General features: G+C 44.2%; 1 protein-coding gene across 1 annotated transcript in view; it reads left to right on the top strand.

Annotated features, from left to right (window-relative positions):
- The window catches only part of LOC137323446 (contactin-associated protein-like 5), a 630,151-nt gene that overhangs the window by 416,673 nt on the left and 189,641 nt on the right, over positions 1–23,837 (top strand). The window lies entirely within an intron of this gene.

Below are 23,837 nucleotides of genomic sequence, written 5' to 3' on the forward strand. Positions count from 1 at the left end.
AGTGACAGTTACTTAGATATACTTGTAATGGACTTGAACTGCCAGCACAAAAAAAGGTTTTAGAGTGGGCTGCAGTGTTTGGAACTCTTGATTGATGCAGGCAATTTCCACTGTGTAAGGCATGTAATACATGTGGAAGGGAAAAAGGCTGTTTGACACGACGGGTGGCAGATTTAACGTGATGTGTTGACTATACGAAGTTAAAGGTCAGAAGTGGTAGACTTGAAGCAGGATGAAAGTAATCACTGTAGCCTTTGCTCCGTGCTGCCTGTGCGCAAAGCAGTTTCCACAACCCCAGCCCTGGTTGGTCACAGGCTGAGGAGAAGCTGGAAGTTAATTTCAGGAAAGCATTTGCCTTCTTATTCGCTTAGAGTACCAGAGATGAAAAGGGGGGAAAAAAGGTGTTGGATGCATAGCTTTCCAGTGCTGCTGGCAACCAGGTACCCACCCCTGCCCCACCCAACTGGCCCATTGATAATTGTGTGAGGTGATACATTTTGGTAGGAAGAATAAGGAGACCCCATACTGCTTGGATAATAGTCTAATCAGGATAGAGGAGCAGGGGGATCTGGGGGTACAGATACACAAATCATTAAAAGTAGCGTCGCAGGTTAATAAGACCATGAAAAAAGCAAATCAAGCACCAGGGTTCATTTCCAGAGGGATAGAATTGAAAAGCAAAGAAGCTATGTTAAAGTTTTATAGATCCTTGGATAGACCACACTTGGAATATTGTGCAAAGTTCTGGTTTCCATATTATAGAAAGGATATAGAGGCATTGTAGACGGTGCAAAAAAGATTCACAAGGATGATACCAGAACTGAGAGGAAATCCTTATCAGGAACAGGCTGGGACTCTTTTCTCTAGAAAAGAGAAGGCTGAGGGGTGACCTGATAGAGGTCTTTAATACATTGATAGGGTAGACGTAGAGAAAATGTTTCCGCTTGAGGGGGCTCCAAAACTAGAGTTCATAAATATAAAATAGTCGCTAATAAATCCAATAGGGAATTCAGGAGACACTTCTTTACTTAAAGAGTGGTAAGAATGTGGAACCACAAGGAATGGTTGAGGCAAATAGCATGGATGCCATAAAGAAAGGAACAGAGGGGTATCCTGATAGGGTTAGCTGAAGAGGGGAGGGAGGAGGCTCGTATGGAGTATAAACGCCGGCATAGACCAGTTTGGCCAAATGGCCTGTTTCAATGCTGTAGTTTCAATGTGATTCGTGTTATTGCATTTTCTGTTTATGCTGGTATTGGAAAAGATTTTCCAAAGACACTTTCATGATAGTTTAAGCTGTTTAGTTGCATGAGATTTATTTTATCAGCAACTTACCTCCCCCCTGCCCACCATAATGTCTCAGTATACTTATCCAGTGAGCAGCTGACCCGTACTAAGCGGGAAAGGCCCAGGTTTGGTCTTTATCTCCTGCCGTGTATTGCAACATTTCCCTCCATGGATTACTCACAGACATGCCAGTCACTGAAATACAAGATAGAATTGGTTTGACCCCCTTCCAAGTCAGTCCTGAGTTAGCTTATCTCAGCCGAGGCGATGGTAGGTGAACGACAATCGGCATCATCATCCCCTGTTTCCAGAGCAGAAATTCCTGCTCGTGACCACTATCCTGCTGGAAGTGCATATTGGACAAGAAAAGGATCAGGCTTGGCTGTCCCGTGCTCTTCTGCATCCCCCCCCCCCCCACCACCACCATAGGCTTTGGACACCAAAGTCTGAATTTTCCTCTGTTACGCCATTCCAAGTACAGCAGCTGAAACAGCGGGTAAATTCGGTGATGGGATCTAAATTTTCCTCTCTCTTCCCCATCAGGGAAGGCTGCTGGCCTCTCCATCACCACCGTGTTGCATGTATACAGGAAGGTAGGGCCTGGGAACCTGCTCAATTTCTCTACCTTCCCCCCTTGATCCTGCCGACCCCAAAGAACATCAAGAGAGGAATGGCGTTAGTCCCTTAAATAGTGGCAGAAGGCCCGATCATGCCCTTTTTGGAGGGAGAGAGCTCAGTACTGGAAATCTCTCCCTCTCCTCAGGTCCCAATTACTTACCAGTCCCTTTAATTGGGGTCCCTGGTCTTCTGGTGCCACATCTCTTGCCCCGCAGTGAGAAATTGTAGGGGAGGCCAGAACTTGGGGCCATAAATATAAGATAGTCACTAATAAATCCAATAGGAAATTCAAGAGAAACTTCTTTACCCTGAGAGTGGTTAGAATGTGGAACTCACTACCACAAGCAATAGTTGAGGTGACTAGCATAGATGCATTTAAGGGGAAGCTAGATGAACACATGCAGGACAAAGGAACATAAGAACATAAGAGATAGGAGCAGGAGAAGGCCATTTGGGATTCATTGAGATCGTGGCTGATCTGATTTTTACCTCAACTCCACTTTCCTGCTTTTTCCATATCCTTTGACTTCCTTGCTGATCAAAAATTTGTCTAACTCAGCCTTGAATATATTCAATGACTCAGCCTCCACTGCTCTTTGGGGCAAAGAATTTCAAAGGTTCACAACCCCCTGAGAGAAGAAATTCCTTCTCATCTCCACCTTAAATGGGCGACCCCTTATTCTGAGACTATGCCCCCTTGTTTTAGATTCTCATATGAGAGGAAACATCCTCTCAGCATTTACCCTGTCAAGCTCGCTCAAAATCTTATGTGTTTCAATAAGATCTCCTCTCATTCTTCTAAATTCCCGTGACTATAGGCCCAACCTGCTCAATCTTTCCTCATAAGAAAACCCTTCCATACCTGGAATCAACCTAGTGAACCTTCTCTGAACCACCCCCAATTCAAGTATATCCTTCCTTAAATAAGGGGACCAAAACCGTATGCAGTACTCTAGGTGTGGTCTCACCAGCACCCTGTACAGTTGTAGCAAGACTTCCCTGCTTTTATACTCCATCCCCCTTGAAATAAAGGCCAATATTCCATTTGCCTTCTCAATTACCTGCTGCACCTGTATGCTAACTTTTTGTGTTTCATGTACGAGGACACCCAAATCCCTCTTTACCACAGCATTCTGAAGTTTTTCTCCATTTATATAATATTTTGCTTTTTTATTCTTTCTACCAAAGTGGATGACTTCACTTTTTCCCACATTATACTCCATCTGCCAAATTTTTGCCCACTCGATTAACCTATCTATATCCCTTTGCAGAACTTTGTGTCCTCCTCACAACTTACTTTTCTACCTATCAGCAAATTTGGCCGCAGTACACTCGCTTCCTTCATCCAAGTCATTGATATAGATTGTAAATAGTTAAGGCCTCAGCACTGATCCCTGTGGCACCTCATTAGTTACAGATTGCCATCCTGAAAATGACCCCTTTATCCCGATTCTCTGTTTCTTGTTAGTTAACTTGATACCATCCTTAACTTCCTTATTTAGCCATGGTTGGTACACCCTTCTTGTGGAGTCTTTCCTCCTTACTGGGATATATTTTTATTGAGAGTCATAAAATATCTTTTTAAATGTCTGCCACTGCTTATCCACCGTCATACCTTCTAATCTGTTTTCCCAGTCCACTTTAGCCAACTCTGTCCTCATGCCATTGTAATTGCCCTTATTTAGGTTCAATACAGTATTTTCAGATCCAAGATCCTCACTCTCAAACTGGATGTGAAATTCTATCATATTATGATCACTGTTTCCTAAGGGATCCTTTAGTTTGAGGTCATTAATTAATCTTGTCTCATTACCCATTACCAAATCTAAAATAGCTTGTTCCCTGGTTGGTTCCACAACATATTGTCGAAGAATCTGCTGATCTGCTTAGATGAAGTTGGGAGGGAGGAGGCTCATGTGGAGTATAAACACTGGCATGGACCTATTGGGCCGAATGGCCTGTTTCTGTGCTGTACATTCTAAGTAATTCCCTTTTGGTGGTGGAGGGCCTGCTGGGAGCTTGGACTATATGCCTAAATAGGCGTGAGGGAGGAAACTGGACCTGGATCACAGCCGGGTTGGTGCGGTGACCGTACTGTAACGGGATTAGGAAAATCTAGGCTCAGTGTGAAATGTCAGGTGTGAACCCTGGTTGCCTGGCATTGGTGAAGCTGTCCAACATCTAGGCCTTCAAGAGAGAAGGGGAGAATATCGGTGAGAAATAAAAATCGCTGGCAGTAAGTTGTTTTGCAAGAATGCAAAATGTGTGGCTCGTGAAAGTTACCATAAAATGGGGTCTTTACATGCATTCTTAAATATATCTATATATATATATATATACACACACATACATAAAAGGAGTGTCTCTGACATTTACTGACTTCTTTGCTGCCAGACGTTGGAAGAGAAAATAAGAAATAACTGACAATTGGATAACTCATACCATTCATGGTCGAAACATGAATTAACAGTTTCACCAAACATGAAAAGAATCATAGGAAAGAAAGTTTAGTACAGTGGCTGAGGAAATAGTTTTTTTAAACTTGTGTACAGGCCTGTAGGTTCAACTGCGCAGGTGATGTTACTTTTGAGAACTGTCGTGTCAGACACAGAAGGATTGATGAAAGCAATAAGGTTATCTGTCCTTGGATGGCAGAGAATGTCCAGAACTAATATAGGGTATCTCCAGATCTTTAGACAGTGACAAGACTGTGTGCTGAAAGCAATTGAAAAGAACTCTGCGGATGATTTTGTCAGTCATGCTCCACACACCCACCTAGTAGTCAGGACACGATGGCCTGGAAATTCGATGTCGTTGCGCCCGTTTTACAAGCGCCCAATATTGCGGGCAGGGAGGGCGCACACATTCTGAGCCGAAAGTGTGCCGCCCTCCATATTGGTAGAGGCATCAAAAGAGGTGTCACGCTCCGTCCCTGAAACAGGCACTGGGCCCTTTTCATGTGAAAATAAGGGGCCTGATGCCTGCTTGCTGCCCCCTTTACCAAATTTGTTTGCTTTGAATGCTGCCGGTGGCAGGCGATGGCGAATCGGAAAAGAAAATTGGACAGAGTGTAAAACAGGCTGCCGATTCGCACTACCGTCCAAGATGATTTTCACCCCCACCATGCATTGGCACTAATGGGAGTGCGGGAAACAAGAAGGGGTGTTGTTGTCACAACCCACAGTTGCATTCTCTACCAGGAGATGTGGCCAACCAAACTGTGCGACACCATGAATCGCACTGAATTCTTTCTCGAGTTTTAATTAAAACGTTTTTTTTTCAAAGCTTCTGAATCAAAATTTCACATTTCAATATAAATATATGCCTCAAACCTTATCAAACGTTTACCAGCTCCATGGCAACACAATTAAATGCAGCCGGATTCCCTAAGATCATCAAATTAATAGACATTTATTTCCGAGGCTATTCCCCTCGCTACTAGTGAGTAAATTGAATTGTGGTAGCACTTCAGTTTATTACAAATTTAACAGCACAATAATTACACATTTCAACGATGCTGTCCTGAAACTCTTCTGATTTAATTAACTGAAATATTACTTTTGTGAGGCCTGTGTTTAATATCAACTGTGGCATTACCTCAAAATAAAGTCAAACAGAAATTTGCTTCAAAAGAAATTATACCACAATTGTGAACGCACTGTGAGTGTGGAAAAAATGTGTTATTCCGTGAAAATTCATTTGCATCAATAGTTCTGTTTACAGCAAATCAGAAACATCTTTCACAGAATCTCTTAACCAAGAATACTCCCAAGCAGCATCAAATGATCAACGGGCAGATTACAGCACTCATGTATGACGCATGAAGACGAACCAAAAGTCTGATCAGTGGCCAGCTGACTGATAGCTATCGGGCTCTTCATACAGAACTGCAGCACATCCAGCCCTCCCCTGCTCTCTCACTGTTCCAGCACCATCTCCCACTGAAATATTTTTATTCCCAAAAGGTTAAATCTCTGGAGCCCCTTACTTCTCTTCCTGCGACAGTTTACAGGAAGAAACATTTTTACACTTATGAATTGCCGAGTGATTTGAAGCTGAGACCCATGTCAACATTTAAGAATAGCACTGAATAAGTACTTGAAAGTAAAAAAAAAATTGCAGGGCTGCGGGGAAAGGGCAGGAGAGTGGGACTAGCTGGATTGCTCTTGCATGGAGCTGGCGCGGACTCGATGGGCTGAATGGCCTCCTTCTGTGCTGTAACCTTTCTATGATTCTATGGTTGAAAGAAATGGGGAAATCAAGGGATATGGGAACAGATCAGGTACATGGGATTAGGACTACTGCTCACGTGGAAGATAAACACCAACACGGGCTGGTTGGGCCGAGTGACCGTTTTTCACGTTGTAACTTTACTGTAATTCTATGTCTTTCCATAAAGAGTGAGGAACTGACCCAAAACTCTCAGGTTACGTGATGATGTGTTTCAACATGATTTATGTATTTACAAAAGCAGGGTAGTCATGCTACAACTGTACAGGGTGCTGGTGAGACCACACCTGGAGTACTACGTCCAGTTCTGGTGCCCTTATTTAAGGAAGGATATATTTGCATTGGAGGCAGTTCAGAGAAGGTTCACTAGGTTGATTCTGGATATGCAAGGGTTGTCTTATGAGGAAAGATTGAACAGGTTGGGTCTATACTCACTGGAGTTTAGAAGAATGAGAGGAGATCTTATTGAGACATACAAGATTCTGAGGGCACTCGATTGGGTGGATGCTGAGAGGATGTTATCCCTCATGGGGGAGTCTAGAACTAGGGGGCATACTCTCAGAATAAGGGGTCGCCCATTTAAGACAGAAATGAGGAGGAATTTCTTCTCCCAGAGGGTCGTGAATCTTTGGAATTCTTTACCCCAAAAAGCTGTGGAGGCTGAGTCATTGAATACATTTAAGGCTGTGTTAGACAAATTTTTGATCAGCAAGGGAGTCAAAGGATATGGGGAAAGAGCGGGAAAGTGGAGTTGAGGTAAAAATCAGATCAGTCATGATCTCATTGAATGGCGGAGCAGGCTCGAGGGGCCGAATGGCCTACTCCTGCTCCTATCTCTTACGGTCTTATGTCACTACGTTATACTTGCAAACCCAAGCTTGCCGTCACTCAGCCACTACTCCTTGATTTATCTAATCTTCTTTGCTCCTTAACTCTCTTCCTTGGGCCCTTGGCTCATCACCCAGGCTTCTCAGTAACAAAACAATTATTCTGCTCTATCTAATTTGCCCTCTATAACAGTCCAAAACTACAAGAAATGTAATAGAAAAGCAAATCTATTCAAAAACATTTTATATTTTATACTGGTAAAATAACCAGAGCGGAGATGAGGAGATACGTTTTTTTACCCAGCGAGTTGTTATGATCTGGAATGCACTGCCTGAAAGAGTGGTGGAAGCAGATTCAATAGTAACTTTCAAAAGGGAATTAGATGTATACATGAAAAGGAAAAATTTGCATGGGGAAAGAGCAAGGCAGCGGGACTAATCGGATAGCTCTTTCAAAGAGCCGGCACAGGCATGATGGGCCGAATGGCCTCTTCCTGTGCTCTACGATTCTATGGAACACTGAGGCCTCAATATTAAAGCCCCCCCCTCCCCCCGGCCCACGACAGGCCAGAGAGGGTCGAGGAGGACGTTAAAAATTTTAAAACGGGAAATGTAACCTCAACCCGCTGCATTCGCGCCTGCCGCCATTTTTACGGAGGCGGGTAGCGAGCCGTGCGAGTGCATCGTCTTGACGAGTCGCGACACTTCATTATCATATTTAAATCAGGCTCCCACACTGCATTTGGGAGACTGATTTAAATTTAACAGTTGCCGCCTGGGAGGTCTTGGGAAACCCGGCAGTTAAAGGGAGGCGGGATCTGCAGGCTCAAGAAGGTAAGTGTCTTTTACAGCGCTCCTTGTGGGCCAGGAGGAGCTCCCCCCAGCATCCTCTAGGATGTCATTGGCCACCCCACCCCCCGCGCCAATCGCGGCCTCACCCCCCACCGCGATCGACGACCTCCGCCCCACCAGCCCCGATCTCTCGCTCCCTCCCTCCCGATTGCTGGGGACCGTCCCTAAGGGTCCCTGGCCCGCGGCCTCCTGCCGCTGGAATTGCCAGCCTGGCAGTGGGTCAGCCTTTCAATTTGGCCGGGCGGGAAATGGAAGAAAAAAATTAAATTCGGCAGAACGGCCGCATCCTCAGCTGGATTTTCGGCACGCTCCCCCGCACCCTCCCCGCCTCCCCGAAAATATCGGGGCCTAGTTTTCTTGAGGACTGTGCCCTCTTAACAGCTTGAAATGATCCATTTCTCTTCTTTTTGTTTTGTTGTGCCCGACTTATTACACGCTGGTGGTAGATTGAATATAACGGTGTGCAAAAACAAATTACCCGAAAGCTGCATTTCCCGGTGAAAAACTTTATACGTTGCTAGAACGTTATCCAATTAATTATTTTCGGCAGCAGATAAATGTTTTGCTACATTCGCAATTTGCGGGAAATTGGAGAAAACCAGTAGTTTCACAGTGTATGGCAGCTCAAAGTAGAATGTTACATTATTTGCCGGCCCCTTCCCCCCCACCCGAGTCCTGAGGCTCCATGTCTTCCCACCCTCCTGATCGTGACCACCTGCTGCGGCAAACTTGTCGATGTCACTGTCAACGCACACTCTGCTCAGCAGCACCTTCATTGCGCTGCTGTTTAAAATTAGACTCCGCCCATTTAAAGTGCCATTCAGTCGAGTGCGTGCTGTGGGTGTTATAATGTGCACAGCCCTGGACCCCACATTAGAAAAAGGATATCGAGGCACTGGAGGAGGTGCAAAAAAGATTTACAAGGATGATACCAGAACTGAGAAGATATTCTTATCAGGAAAGGCTGAACAGGCTGGGGCTGTTTTCTCTAGAAAAGAGAAGGCTGAGGGGAGACCTGATGGATGGTTGCAAACACTTCAGCCTTGTCTTTTGCACTCACGTGCTGGACTCTGCCATCATTGAGGATGGGGATGTTTGCAGAGCCTCCCCCTCCCATTAGTTGTTTAATTGTCCACACCACCATTCTCGACTGGATGTGGCAGCACTGCAGAGCTTTGATCTGATCCGTTGGTTGTGGAATCGCTTAGCTCTCTCTATAGCATGTTGCTTCCACTGTTTAGCATGCTTGTAGTCCTGAGTTGTAGCTTCACCAGGCTGGCACCTCATTTTTAGGTATGCCCGGTGCTGCTCCTGGCATGCTCTTCTACACTCCCCATTGAACCAAGGTTGATCCCCTGGCTTGTTGGTAATGGTAGAGTGAGGAATATGCCGGGCCATGAGGTTACAGATTGTGCTGGAATACAATTCTGCTGCTACTGATGGCCCACAGCGCCTCATGGATGCCCAGTTTTGAGCTGCTGGATCTGTTCTGAATCTATCCCATTTAGTGATAGTGCCACACAACACGTTGGATGGTGTCCTCAGTGTGAAGACGGGACTTCATCTCCACGAGGACTGTGCGATGGTCACTCCTAGCAATACTGTCATGGACAGATGCATCTGCAACAGGTAGATTGGTGAATTACGGAGGGGTTTGATAGGGTAGATGTAGAGAATATATTTCCACTTGTGGGGGAAATTCAAACTCGGGGCTATATATATAAGATAATCACCAATAAATCCAATAAGGAATTCAGGAGAAACTTCTTTGGGTAAACAGTGGTAAGAATGTGGAACTCTCTACCACAAGGAGTAGTTGAGGTGAATAGTTAAGGGAAGAAAGGAATAGAAGGATATGCTGATAGGGTCAGTTGAAGAGTGGTGGGAGGAGGCTCGTGTGGAACCTGAAAGGGTGGTGGAAGCAGATTCAATAGTAACTTTCAAAAAGGAATTGGATAAATACTTAAAAAGGAAACATTTGCAGAGCTATGGGGACAGTTATAATGTGCACAGTTCTGGTCCCCACATGATAAAAAAGATACAAAGGCACTGGAGAAGGTGCAAAAAATTGGATAGCTCTTTCAAAGAGCTAGCACAGGCACGATGGGCCAAATGGCCTCCTCTGTGCAGTATGATTCTATGATCATGTAGGAGGTGGCATGCCTCATGCCAGTAATCCATTAATGGTCCATCGACTTGAAAGCCATAGCGAGTGTACCATTCCTGAAGAGCTCAGAGAGGGCAGAATTCCTGAGGATGAATGAAACATCCAGCAAACTAGGCACTCCTGTGAGGGATAGTTGGCATTGGGTCACACACAATCTAGACATTCAGGGCGTGAGAACCCCTTTCTATTCAGAAAGTTGTGGGCATTAATGGAAGGAGCTTGCAGTGGTGTGGTGGGTGCAGTCTATTGCACCCTAGATTTAAGGAACCCAGCAGCACAATAGTGGTTCTCGATTTCAAAACTCTCATCCTTGTGTTCAGTTCCCTCCATGGCCTTGACCCTCCCTATCTCTGTAACCTCCTTCAGCCCCACAACCCTCTGAGATCTCTGTGCACCTCCAATTCTGGCCTCTTGTGCATCCCTGATTTTAATCTCTGCACCACTGGCGGCCGTGCCTTCAGCTGCCTGCACCTTAAGCTCTGGAATTCACTCCCTAAACCTCTCCGCCGCTCCACCTCTCTCTTCTCCTTTAAGATGCTCCTTAAAACCTACCTCTTTGACCAAGCTTTTGACCACCTGTCCTAATACCTCCTAATATGGCTTGGTGTCACATTTTGGTTAATAACGCTCCTGTGAAGCGCCTTGGAATGTTTTACTACGTTAAAGGCGCTATTTAAATAAAAATGGGGGCTATCTGCAGCATCCCCAAATCGCCTAAGCTAGAATACAGTGGCAAATGCTCTTTGTCAATTCATTTACCTAGATACTGGGCAGATAAAAGTATCCACTGGTTTGTACGATAAATGAGGACTACGTATGCGAGATGTGGAGATGCCGGTGATGGACTGGGGTGGACAAATGTTAGGAACCTTACAACAGCAGGTTATAGTCTAAGAGTTTTATTTGAAAATCACAAGCTTTCGGAGGCTTTCTCCTTTGTCAGGTGAGTGTGGGATTCCATGAAAGATACCGCATATATAGTCAGAGAACAATGCCTGGTGATTACAGATAATCTTTCCAACTGCCCGTTGTCAAGGCAATCAAAGGAGTCGAATAGTGTTCAGACAGAGAGACATTACATACAGGACTACTGAATATACAAACGGTCAGAACCCAAAGACAGAGAGAGAGAGAGAGAGAGAGAGAGAAACATCCGAAAGGAAGAGAAAGAGAGAGAATGACCAGCTGTATTAAAAACAGATAACTCTTTTTTCGCTGGTGGGGTTACGTGTAGCGTGACATGAACCCAAGATCTCGGTTGAGGCCGTCCTCATGGGTGCGGAACTTGGCTATCAATTTCTGCTCGACGATTTTGCGTCGTCGTGTGTCTCGAAGGCCGCCTTGGAGAACGCTTACCCGAAGATCGGTGGCTAAATGTCCTTGACTGCTGAAGGGTTCCCTCCCAGTCGGGGAACACTTCAGCAGTCAAGGACGTTCACTTATACTTATGCGAGAGTCAGAGAATGCAGGCCTTGCCAGCGACGCCCACATCCCCACAATGAATTAAAAAATGAAGCTTAAAGCAGCATCAGAATAATTAGATTTAACTTTTAGGGGTGTATTTTCACCCAGTTCCTAATTGTAACAGCAAAGTAGGTTTAAGTATAAAGTGATGTTCCCCACTTTTTCCACTAAAATTCGCAAATACAGTTCACAAAAAATGCTATATGCAAATTATAAGGCGCAGAATGGTTTACAAAAGTGCCGACTATTTCTGTGTTTGATTCCAAGTTATATATTGTGCTACTCACATTTCTCTTTACAAATGCGCTTGTCCTTTATTTTAAATGTTATCATCCAAAGGCATCATTGTTTTTCAAAGATGCTAAAGGGGACAGAGGAGAGGGTCAGAAGGACATCTGTGCGTTGCATTGATAAAGTGGATGCCTCAGGCCTAATTTACTGCAGCCTCAGCATTAATAAAGTACAGACTGAAAGTCTAAGGGGAGCTCTTCTTGTTCAAAATACTTCCCCGTTTTATGGATCCAACACCGTAGCAGAATTTCTTTTTTGAAGTTTTAATCAAGTTTCTAATCAGCATAGTGACCCTCAATTAGGGTCCTATCATCTGTTAGCCTGCTTCATTAATCACCCCAACTGAAAGTGTTCCCCAGCTATCTGCAGCATCCTGAAATCAAACCCTGGAGATTATAAATCAACCATGATCTAATTGACTGTCGGAACAGGCTCGAGGGGCTGAATGGCCTACTCCTGTTCCTAAGTAAGACTTCAACGCAGCCTGTCTGGCTCTCAAAGACTGTGCCAGAGGCTGGGATGGAGATTTTCATACATCAAAAAAAGAATTACTTTTATGCAGTCGCTGTTGATGTCTAGGCAAATGCAGATGCCAATTTGCACAAGGCAAAAAACAACGGAAAAGAAAAATGCCCAGTAAAAATATTTTTGGCGTTGTTGGAGTGAGAGGAAGGTTGGCCTGCATATCAGTGGAACTCTCTGCTTTTCTTTGAATAATGCCGTGGGATCTTTTACACCCACCCAAACAGGCAGATGGGGCTTCGATTTAATGTCTCATCTGATAAACAGCACCTGTGACAATGTAGCACTACCTCAGTACCACATCGAAGTGTCAGTGTTGATTATGTATTCAAGACCTGGAGTGGGGTTTCACCCCCAACCTTCAGACTCAGCAGTGAGAATGCTCTAGTACAATTCGATGATTGTAAGACCCCTGGGGTAGTGACGGCATCAACAATCGGAGCAGCAACACCCTATAAAGGACGCAGAGGATAACATGTTGCCTGTTGCAAGAGAGGTTCGTGCAACTCTGATATGGGACAGCTTCTCTTGACTGCCACATCTGGCCACTGCATGAAGAGCTGTAAACATCTTCCCCCTTCCCACCACAAATACACCATCATAGAATCTCACAGCACAGCTGGAGGCCATTCGGCCCATCATGCCTGTGAAAGAGCTATCCAATTGGTCCCACTCACTTGCTCTTTCCCATAGCCCTGCAAATTTTTCCTTTTCAAGTATTTATCCAATTCTCTTTTTGAAAGTTACGATTGAAATTGCTTCCACCACCCTTTCAGGCAGCGCATTCCAAATCATAACAACTTGTTGCATAAAAAAAATTCTCCTCATCTCCCCTTTGGTTCTTTTGCCAATTATCTTAAATCTGTCATAGAGTCAGAGAGTTAGAGTCATAGAGTTATACAGCACGGATAGAGGCCCTTCGGCCCATCGTGTCCGCGCCGGCCATCAAGCCCAGTCTAATCTAATCCCATATTCCAGCATTTGGTCCGTAGCCTTGTATGCTATGGCATTTCAAGTGCTCATCCAAATGCTTCTTGAATGTTGTGAGGGTTCGTGCCTCCAAAACCCTCTCAGGCAGTGAGTTCCAGACTCCAACCACCCTCTGGGTGAAAAAGTTCTTTCTCAAATCCCCTCTAAACCTCCCGCCTTTTACCTTGAATCTATGCCCCCTTGTTATAGAACCCTCAACGAAGGGAAAAAGCTCCTTAGTATCCATCCTATCTGTGCCCCTCATAATTTTGTACACCTCAATCATGTCCTCCCTCAGCCTCCTCTGCTCCAAGGAAAACAAACCCAATCTTCCCAGTCTCTCTTCATAGCTGAAGCGCTCCAGCCCTGGTAACATCCTGGTGAATCTCCTCTGCACCCTCTCCAAAGCGATCACATCCTTCCTGTAGTGCGGCGACCAGAACTGCACACAGTACTCCAGCTGTGGCCTAACCAGTGTTTTATACAGCTCCATCATAACCCCCTTGCTCTTATATTCTATGCCTCGGCTAATAAAGGCAAGTATCCCATATGCCTTCTTTACCACCTTATCTACCTGTTCCGCCACCTTCAGGGATCTGTGAACTTGCACACCAAGATCCCTCTGACCCTCTGTCTTGCCTAGGGTCCTCCCATTCATTGTGTATTCCTTTGCCTTGTTAGTCCCTCCAAAGTGCATCACCTCGCACTTTTCCGGGTTAAATTCCATTTGCCACTGTTCCGCCCATCTGACCAACCCATCTATATCGTCCTGCAGACTGAGGCTATCCTCCTCGCTATTTACCACCCTACCAATTTTTGTATCATCAGCGAACTTACTGATCATACCTTTTACATTCATATCCAAGTCGTTAATGTAGACCACAAACAGCAAGGGCCCCAGCACAGATTCCTGTGGTACCCCACTGGCCACAGGCTTCCAGTCACAAAAACAACCTTCGACCATCACCCTCTGCCTTCTGCCACTAAGCCAGTTTTGTATCCAAAGTGCCAAGGCACCCTGGACACCATGGGCTCGTACCTTCTTGACCAGTCTCCTGTGCGGGACTTTATCGAAGGCCTTATTGAAATCCATGTATACCACATCCACTGCGTTACCCTCATCCACACGCCTAGTCACCCCCTCAAAAAATTCAATCAAATTAGTCAGACATGATCTTCCCTTGACAAAGCCATGTTGACTATCCCTGATTAATCCTTGCTTCTCCAAGTGGAGACTAATTTTGTCCTTCAGAATTTTTTCCAATAATTTTCCTACCACTGATGTTAGGCTCACTGGCCTGTAGTTCCCCGGTTTTTCCCTACTCCCCTTCTTGAATAATGGTACTACATTAGCGGTTCTCCAGTCCTCTGGCACATCCCCTGTGGCCAGAGAGGTTCTGAATATATGTGTCGGAGCCCCCGCAATCTCCTCCTTTGCCTCACACAGTAGCCTGGGATACATTTCGTCCGGGCCTGGGGATTTATCCATTTTTAGACCTGCTAAAACGGCCAATACCTCCTCCCGCTCGATGTTAATATGTTCGAGTATATCACAGTCCCCCTGTCGTATTTCTCTGTCTACGTCGTCCTTCTCCATAGTGAAAACAGATGCAAAAAATTCATTTAGAACCCCTCCTACATCTTCCGGCTCCACACACAGATTGCCATTTTTGTCCCTAATGGGCCCTATTTTTTCCCTAGTTATCCTCTTACCCTTAATATACTTATAAAACATCTTAGGATTTTCCTTTATTTTGCTCGCCAGAGTTTTTTCATGGCCCATCCTTGATCTCCTAATTTCCTTTTTAAGTATCCCCCTGCACTTTTTGTACTCCTCTAGGGCTTCCTCCGTCCGTAGCCTTTTGTATCTGCCAAAAGCCCTGCTTTTTTTCCTAATCCATTCTCGTATATCCCCTGACATCCAAGGTTCCCTGGAGTTCTTGGAACCACCCTTGACCTTTACGGGAACATGTTGCCATTGTATGGTCTCAATTTCCCTTCTGAAAGACTCCCATTGCTCTGATGTGGATTTTCCTACAAGCAGCTGATCCCAGTCCATTTTGGCCAGATCCTGCCTTATCCTATTAAAATCGGCCTTCCCCCAATTTAGAACCTTTATTTCCGGCCCCTCCCTGTCCTTTTCCATGACCACCTTAAATCTCACTGAATTATGGTCACTGTCACCAAAGTGCTCACCTACTAGCACTTCTTCCACTTGGCCGGACTCATTCCCTAGAATTAGGTCCAGTACCGCCCCCTCTCTTGTCGGACTTTCTACATGCTGGCTCAAAAAGCTCTCCTGGATGCACGTTAAGAATTTTGTACCCTCTAAGCCTTTTACACTCTGAGTATCCCAGTTAATATTGGGGAAGTTGAAATCCCCCACTATTATTACCCTATTATTTGCACAATTTTCTGAGATTTGCCTACATATCTGTTCCTCTATCTCCCCCTGACTGTTTGGGGGTCTATAGTACACTCCCATCAAAGTGCTTGCCCCCTTTTTGTTTTTAAGCTCCACCCATATGGCCTCATTTAAGGAACCTGCTAATATATCATCCCTCCTTATGGCAGTAATTGATTCTTTAATTAATATTGCGACCCCCCCTCCTCTTATACCTCCCCCTCTGTCTCGCCTGAAGATTCTGTACCCCGGAATATTGAGCTGCCAGTCTTGCCCCTCCCTCAACCATGTCTCTGTGACAGCAACAATGTCATACTCCCATGTGTTTATCAACACCTTCAGTTCATCCACCTTATTTGCAAGACTCCTTGCATTAAAATAGATGCCATCCAGCCTTGCTCTTACATATTTGCCCTGTCTTCCAAGCTGACTTGTTTTTTTCTCAATATTTGGCTGCACATCACCCCCTATTGTAGCTCCACTCTGTATCCCATCCCCCTGCCAAGTTAGTTTAAACCCCCCACAACAGTGCTAGCAAAACTCCCTGCAAGGATATTTGTCCTGCTCTGGTTCAGATGCAACCCGTCCGACTTGTACAAGTCCCACCTTCCCCAGAAGCAGGCCCAGTGATCCAGGAAACTGAAACCCTCCCTCCTGCACCAACTCTTTAGCCACGCATTCATCTCTTCTATCCTCCTATTTCTATACTCACTAGCCTGTGGCACTGGGAGTAATCCAGAGATTACAACCTGCTACCTAGCTCCCTAAATTCTTGATGCAGGACCTCATCTCCCTTCCTACCTATGTCGTTGGTCCCAATGTGGACCACGACCTCTGCCTGCTCACCCTCCCCCTTGAGAATGCCCTGAAGCCGCTCAGTGACATCCATGACCCTGGCACCAGGGAGGCAACAAACCATCCTGGAGTCACGTTTACGGCCACAGAAACGCCTGTCTGTTCCCCTTACGATAGAATCCCCTGGTTACTCTGGTTACCAACCAACCTGCCAGTGGAAATAGTTTCTCCTTATTTACTCTTTCAAAACCCCTCATACTTTTGAACACCTCTGTTAAATCCCCCATTAACCTTCTCTGCTGTAAGGTGAACAATCTCAGCTTCTCTAGTCTCTCCACATTACTGAAGTCCCTCATCCCTGGTATCTGCAGACACTTCTCTGTGTGCATCAACTCACACAGCTGTCATTCAAGGCACTCGATGAAAGCTACTTTGAAACCTTGCTAAGAACAATATCTGCTTGCCCAACAACTTTAGTGCAACCATAATTTTAATGAAAACTAGTGCTTCTTACCATTGTGATTCCCCTTGGCTCCAGTGTGTGATATGTGAGCTCTAAAACCAAGCCTCATGCTTCTCCTTGACGAGTCCTGAATGACAAGTTTTCCAGTTGGAGCCTCTATTGAGGTGGTCCATGGTCTTGTGGCAGCTAAGTTCTAAGGTGAAGCTTTTGCATTTCTGGTGCTGCTTGAGTAACCTGAATATGCATCCTTGTGTCAAGTATTGGATGGGGCGGGTGGGAGGACGTTTACATACTGCAATCTTGAGAGATGCCAGTGTGCCCATTCCTGCCATGCCACTGGTAGTGGGCACTGCTTCCGCTGTAAGCATTCGAGGGAGGCTCCATATTGGTTGTGTGATGACTTTACTGATATGGAATAAGTAAATCAAATACAATCACTTTAGCAATAGTACAGAGGAATAAGAAAATATGGCGTTACCTGCTCCTCTGGGTGGAGACGTAACGTCTGCCTCTTCCTGGTGTTCTTCCTTCGACTCTATACAATGAGTTCTATCTTTCTCCCAGTTTATATCCTATCTCCCTTCCTGCACTGTCGTTTTATCACCATTGTGTCCAGGTTCTATGATTCCACTATCACGGCTTTCTTATGTTCACTTTATATTGCTTGCAAACCCATTTAATATGCAATTGTGTAAAGATCATAATCTCACCATCTGCCCTTACTTCCCTTGGTCAGTAGCTCTCAAATGGTCAACAGCCTAAATAATGTGATCAAATGGTCCTCTTATCAGTACCTCACACAATATGATCGAACAGGTTTCAGTTACTGTTGCATCACCCGAAACTCACTCCACTATCAGGATCGCCCTAAACTTATTCTAGCTTAATGTTGTATCACCTGAAACTTATTAAGCATATGTTTGGTCCAAACTGCTTTCTAAAATGTAGTTCTACCATCCACCCTGCTTCCTTACACCGCATGGCCTCTGGAAAACAAACCTAATGGCATCAATGGGATCACTGAAGTCCCATGAGATACTGCTGTGCAAACCAGCACAAACATTTGGAGGGGCAGTGGACAACCCTCTTGAAATTGGCTCCCTTGGCCGCTATGGCTGCAGTCTGAGCACCCACAGAGGAAGCCCATCAAGAACAAAGAGACATAACTTTAAAATTAGAGCTAGGCCATTCAGGAGCACAATCAGGAAGCACTTTTTCACACAAAGGATAGTAGAAATCTGGAACTCTCTTCCCCAAATGGCTGTGGATTCTGGGATAATTGGAGCTTTCAAGACTGTTAGGTAAGGGTATCAAAGGGTGTAGAGCAAAGGCGGGTAAGTGGAATTGAGGTGCAGATCAACAATGATCTAATTGAATGGCAGAGCAGGCTCGAGGGGCTGAATGGCCTACTCCTGTTCCTGATGTTCCTATGTTCCCATAAAGCCTCTTCTGCAGATGTCTCTGAAGCTTCCATACGTACCAGAGTGGGTGCAGTACTGTGAATCCATGTAGAATGGTGCTACACATTCAGGTAATGGACTCATCCATTCTGTTTGCTGTACACTGTCTATCAACTGATATTATGCATTGACTGTTGCATAAGGATCAACTTTTATTACATTGGCAAAAAATAATTTGTGGCATAATGCAGGTACAATTGTGTCATGATGAAAATGTAATAGAATTTTGTTCTGTTTTAATAAAGGTCACATCAGAATTTACAGGTAGACTGGGGATTTGCTTTAATATTTCTTATGTACTGTTGTCAAGAGCTTTTCAATTTATCTTTGCACCATATAATTACAGAACGGAAAGTAGAAATGCAGGTTTTCTAAACACAGTCAATATTGACTAAAATATAGCTTTCATGCTGCAAAATTCAATATAAATTCAAGCCTTACATTTACTCAGAAACAATTCAAATCAAAAACTGGATTAGGCATCCAAAAATATGTTTGTTATTGAGGTGATTTCATAGAACCATAGAATCTTACAGCACAGAAGGAGGCCATTCGACCCATCATGCCTGTGCTGGCTGTTTTACGCTGGTATAAACCGTGACTTTTGATGTGATGCAGTGGTACAAGTGCTGCCTTCACCTAATCACACATATTGGGCTGGTTTTAATGAGGGCAGGAATGCTCGCATGAGGCTCCAGCTTTTTGTGGAGGGGCCCAATCCTAAACTGTGTCTTGTTTAAGAGCCACGTCAACATGTTGCAGCATAGAGTGATGTGAGGCATGTCTCCATGCCTGTGATTCCCTGGATGGTTAGCCCTCAATTTCACTTGTGCCATTGTGTGCAGCTTAAGGTGAGGTGAAGGCCGGGCACTTAATCAGAGACTCTCCCCCAGTCAGAATGGTGAAAACTCCTTATTATAAGTTCCAATTCAAACCTCGGTAGAGCACGCTGGTTAAAAAAGAATAGGTTGGAAATTCACCTTGGGAGGTAGTGCAATATCATGACTTCCACTTTGCATGATGCCTTCCCCTTTACCTGATGCTTTCTCCTTTGCATGATGCCTTCCCCTTTACCTGATGCTGAAGTGCTTAACCTATTGCTGAAGGCTGTACAAAGGGGAATGGCACAGATCAGAAACTCAGTAGCGTGGGGATGGAACCTGAGTCCCCTTCAATTGGCATGGTTTTGCACCCTGCATTACCACACTACCCTTGGAGACATTTCTCAACATTACCAGTACTTAGAATAGGCACATAAACCGTATCGTTGATCACAATCTCTGGGCTTGAAATTTCAGTTTGTCCGTACAGTAAAATATTCTGTAGCTTAGCAGTGGAGGGGTTGGGAAATTGGGAGCGTGTGTCATATGTAATTTATACAAACCAGTTGGAAGAGTGCCTGTTTCGTGCTCGTAGTGCCACGGACTCCACCTTCACAGAATGGTGCAAGGGACCGGCACTCACTTAGCAGAATAAGCAGCAAATATCATTTGGAAGGAGTGGGTGAACACAATCCACTGCATAACTAGAGTCCAGGTAGACCTTTTTGTTTCTGTCATGTTGTGATTTACAAAATAGAGCCCTAAAGACAACGGTGCTAGCTAGGGACGATCCCGAGCCTAACTGTGAGGGAGCTGAATGAATACCAGTAGAGGTACAATCAGTAAAACAAGGTCAAATTAACATCATTATAGATGCAGGGGTAGAAAGTACTGTTGGTAATGTTATCATACAAGTAACAAAAAACAAGTTAACTCCTCCTTAAAATAGCAGAGAGAGGAATTTGGTACAATGCAGAAGATTTTGAAGTATAACAACAGGAATTTTAATACAGGATGCTAGCTAAAGGTACTGCATTGGCAAAAGAATCAGAGGGGAGATGAGGAGAAATGTTTTTATGCTGTGAGTTGTTATGATCTGGAATGCACTGCCTGAAAGGGTGGTGGCACCAGATTCAATATTAACTTTCAGAAGGGAATTGGAGATATACATTTATAAGGAGAAATTTGCAGAGCTATAGGGAAAGAATAGAGACTAATTGGATAGCTCTTTCCAAGAGCCAGCACAGGCACAATGGGCTGAATGGCCTCCTTCTATGATTCTAAACCTGACTCTGCAAGAGACCTGCATTAATATCAGTGTAGACATTACCAGTAGTTGCTCTTTTAATACCAGTTTTTATGCTTGATTTGCAATTAGAGTGGATTAAAATCAGCGTGAAAGTTACAGAACAGACTCATTGCATCTCGCTCTGTCCTGTCTTCACCGCTAAATTAGTAGTCAGGAAGTGAAGTAATGTTGTATTGGCTGCAATGTACAAAGAAGCACACGCTTTCATGATATTTTGGGTGAGAGCCCTGCCAGATGGTTTGTGCAGATTCACGAGCTGTTTCTGGATTTCCAATGCATGTGGGAGGCCCCGCAGATGAGCTTGTCTGAACTTCAAAAGTGCAGATAAAAATGGCTTATAATCATCCAATTCCTTTTGTATTTGACCTTGTTGTTAAAGTTAGGATATTGCTTCAGGTCTGGAACTAATCTGGGGCTCGTACGTGATCCACGTTGGTATTTATTGTGACGGGACAGATTAATTGGTCCCAATGCATTTAGACCTGAGGCAGCACCAAGATGGAAGGACCCAAGCATTCAAATGGACCAAGTGGAGTGAGTGAGATAAGGCTAGTGGCGGATAGGGGGTGGGGGCAATACTATACCCAATACCCACTTTAGATATCTGCAGTTATAGGCTTTGTTCTTGATCAATTCCTAAAGGTTTGGTGCCACAGACCTGGAGGTCTTTATTTATCGTGATACCCCTAAGCCTCACCACAGACCCCTAGATCAGCTTCAGACATGAAGCCTCACCTTGGATTGTGTGTTTATAAAGACCCTGAACAATGTAAATAATGGTTGTATTGCTCCTGCGAAACAGATTTGGGAAAGAACTTTGGTAACCTTTCACTTGACAAACGATGTGATATAAGCAGCACCCTTTGGCACTGTGATGATGTTAATGCATCTTACAATTAAAGTCTATGTGGTTGGGGAAGGTAGATCATTGAGTACATGCCAGGTGTTGGAGATGTGTTCACCCAATGTGGGGGGTGGGGGGAATGTATAAATACAGAGATCAGGGGCGCTTGTAACAGAAACAATGTGGTTATATTGGGAGATTTTAATTTTCACATATGCTGGGAAAAGCAGAACAGCTCAAGTAGTAAAGAGAACAAATTTCTAGAATGTATTTGGAACAGTTTTCTGAAACAACGGGGGTCGTTTTGACTTTGGACGATAGTGTAAAATGGGCGATATCGATTTAGCCGCCAATTGTACATCTCTTCCCATTGTCATTTCCACTGAATTCAATCTGGAGAGATGTATAATGGGCAGCTAAATCAATATCGTCCATTTTACACTATCGCCTAAAGTCAAAATTACCCCCATTATGTTTTAGAACTGACAGGGGAACAGGCCGCACCAGATTTAGTGGTGTTTAACGAGCTATTCCTTACATTTGTCCACCCCAGTCCATCACCGGAGATGCCGGTGATGGACTGGGGTGGACAAATGTAAGGAATCTTACAACACCAGGTTATAGTCCAACAGTTTTATTTGAAATTCACAAGCTTTCGCCTAACGAAGGAGATAATCTCCGAAAGCTTGTGATTTTCAAATAAAACTGTTGGACTATAACCTGGTGTTGTAAGATTCCTTACATTTAACGAGCTAGAATTAGTTAACAATCTGACGGTAAGGCAGCATCTTTCAAATTGTTACCATAATATGATGGAATTTCACATTAGGTTTGAAAAGGAGACGGGAGAGTCACAAACTGAGATTTAAAATTTAAATAAGGCAAACTTCGAAGGGATGAGAAATAATTTGATCACAGTAAACTGAGCTGAACTGTTAATGGGCAAACCTACAGACGCACAGCATTCAAAAATGTATTTGGTTCAGTACAAAACCAGTTATCCTTAAAAAGCAAAGGCTTCATCTATGCAATTAAATAACCACGATCAACAAATGTGGTAAGAGACAGTATCAAGCTAAAAGGGAAGGCTTACACAAACGCAAGGTAAAGCAGAAATCCAGCAGACTGGGAGAGCTACAAAAAACAACAAAGGGATATAAAGAAAGTAAAAAAAAAGCAACGAGGTACAAAAGGGAATATGAAAAAAAGGTTTGCAAGGGATTTCAAAGCTAACAGTAAATGTTTTTATAAATATATTAAAAGAAAGAAAGTGGTCATGGGGAATGTGGACCCATTAAGGTCTGATGCAGATGAGACTATAGTGTATAATAAGGAAATGACAGGCTTGTTAAATTAATACGTTTTATCCGTAGAGGAAGAGGACAAAGGGAACCTAAAAATAAATCAAGGGGAGGAAATTAGTGGATATATGTTAAACATGGTAATGGAGAAAATAATGGGGCTAATGTTAGGAAATCTCTAGGACATGATGGTTCTCACACCATGGTATTAAAAGAAGTCGGTGAGGAAATTGCAGATGGGTTCGTCATAATTTTCCAAAGCTCTTGGGATTTGGAAATTGTGCCTTTGAATTGGAAAATTGCAGGGAGAGGATCGAAGCATAACTTGGGCTGATCCAGAATTGGATTGCTCCCCAGGAAGCTAACTGCGGACAAGTGACCTGCATAGATCGGGAGGAAGGTTGCTTGAAGTAGGTTTGGAGGAACCCTGCTAACTACAGAACTATGGAGATATTAATCTTTGTTTCATCCCTATTTTCCTTTTTTCCCCTGGGGGAGGGTGTTTTTTTTTCTTACTGCTAGGGGATTGTCTTTTATTTCTGGCTTTGGATTATAGGTGTCAAGGTGATAAGGTAGAAAAATGTTGCGGTTTCAGTTTATTGCCTCATTGATGGTACATTGCAATTTCCTTTCTTGCTACCCTGTTGATTTTGTGTAATGCTAAAGTTCAATAAGCACTTAATTAAATTAGCTTCTTCACAATATTGAGATATTAATGGACACAATATTTAAGGTCAAGTGAAGATTAAAAACAGTAGAGATAAATGCATCAGGAAAGAAACCCACCATCTATTACTTATCACATGCTCTGTTAATCTAATGGGATTGTTAAAAATAGCACTTTGTGATAGTGTATGTTAATCAGAGTTTTTTTTCAATTCGTTCATGGGATGTGACCATCGCGGGCAAGGCCAGCATTTATTGCCCATCACTGATTGCCCTTAAGAAGGTGGTGGTGAGCCACCTTCTTGAACCGCTGCAGTCCGCGGGGTGAAGGTTCTCCCACAGTGCTGTTAGGGAGGGGGTTCCAAGATTTTGACCCAGCGACAATGAAGGAACAGCGATATATTTCCAAGTCGGGATGGTGTGTGACTTGGAGCGAAACGTGCAGGTGGTGTTATTCCCATGTGCCTGCTGCCCTTGTGCTTCTAAGTGGTAGAGGTCGCGGGTTTGGGAGGTGCTGTCGAAGATGCCTTGGCGAGTTGCTGCAGTG

This window comes from Heptranchias perlo, chromosome 7 (assembly GCF_035084215.1).
Source record: "Heptranchias perlo isolate sHepPer1 chromosome 7, sHepPer1.hap1, whole genome shotgun sequence".
Taxonomy (NCBI): domain Eukaryota; kingdom Metazoa; phylum Chordata; class Chondrichthyes; order Hexanchiformes; family Hexanchidae; genus Heptranchias; species Heptranchias perlo.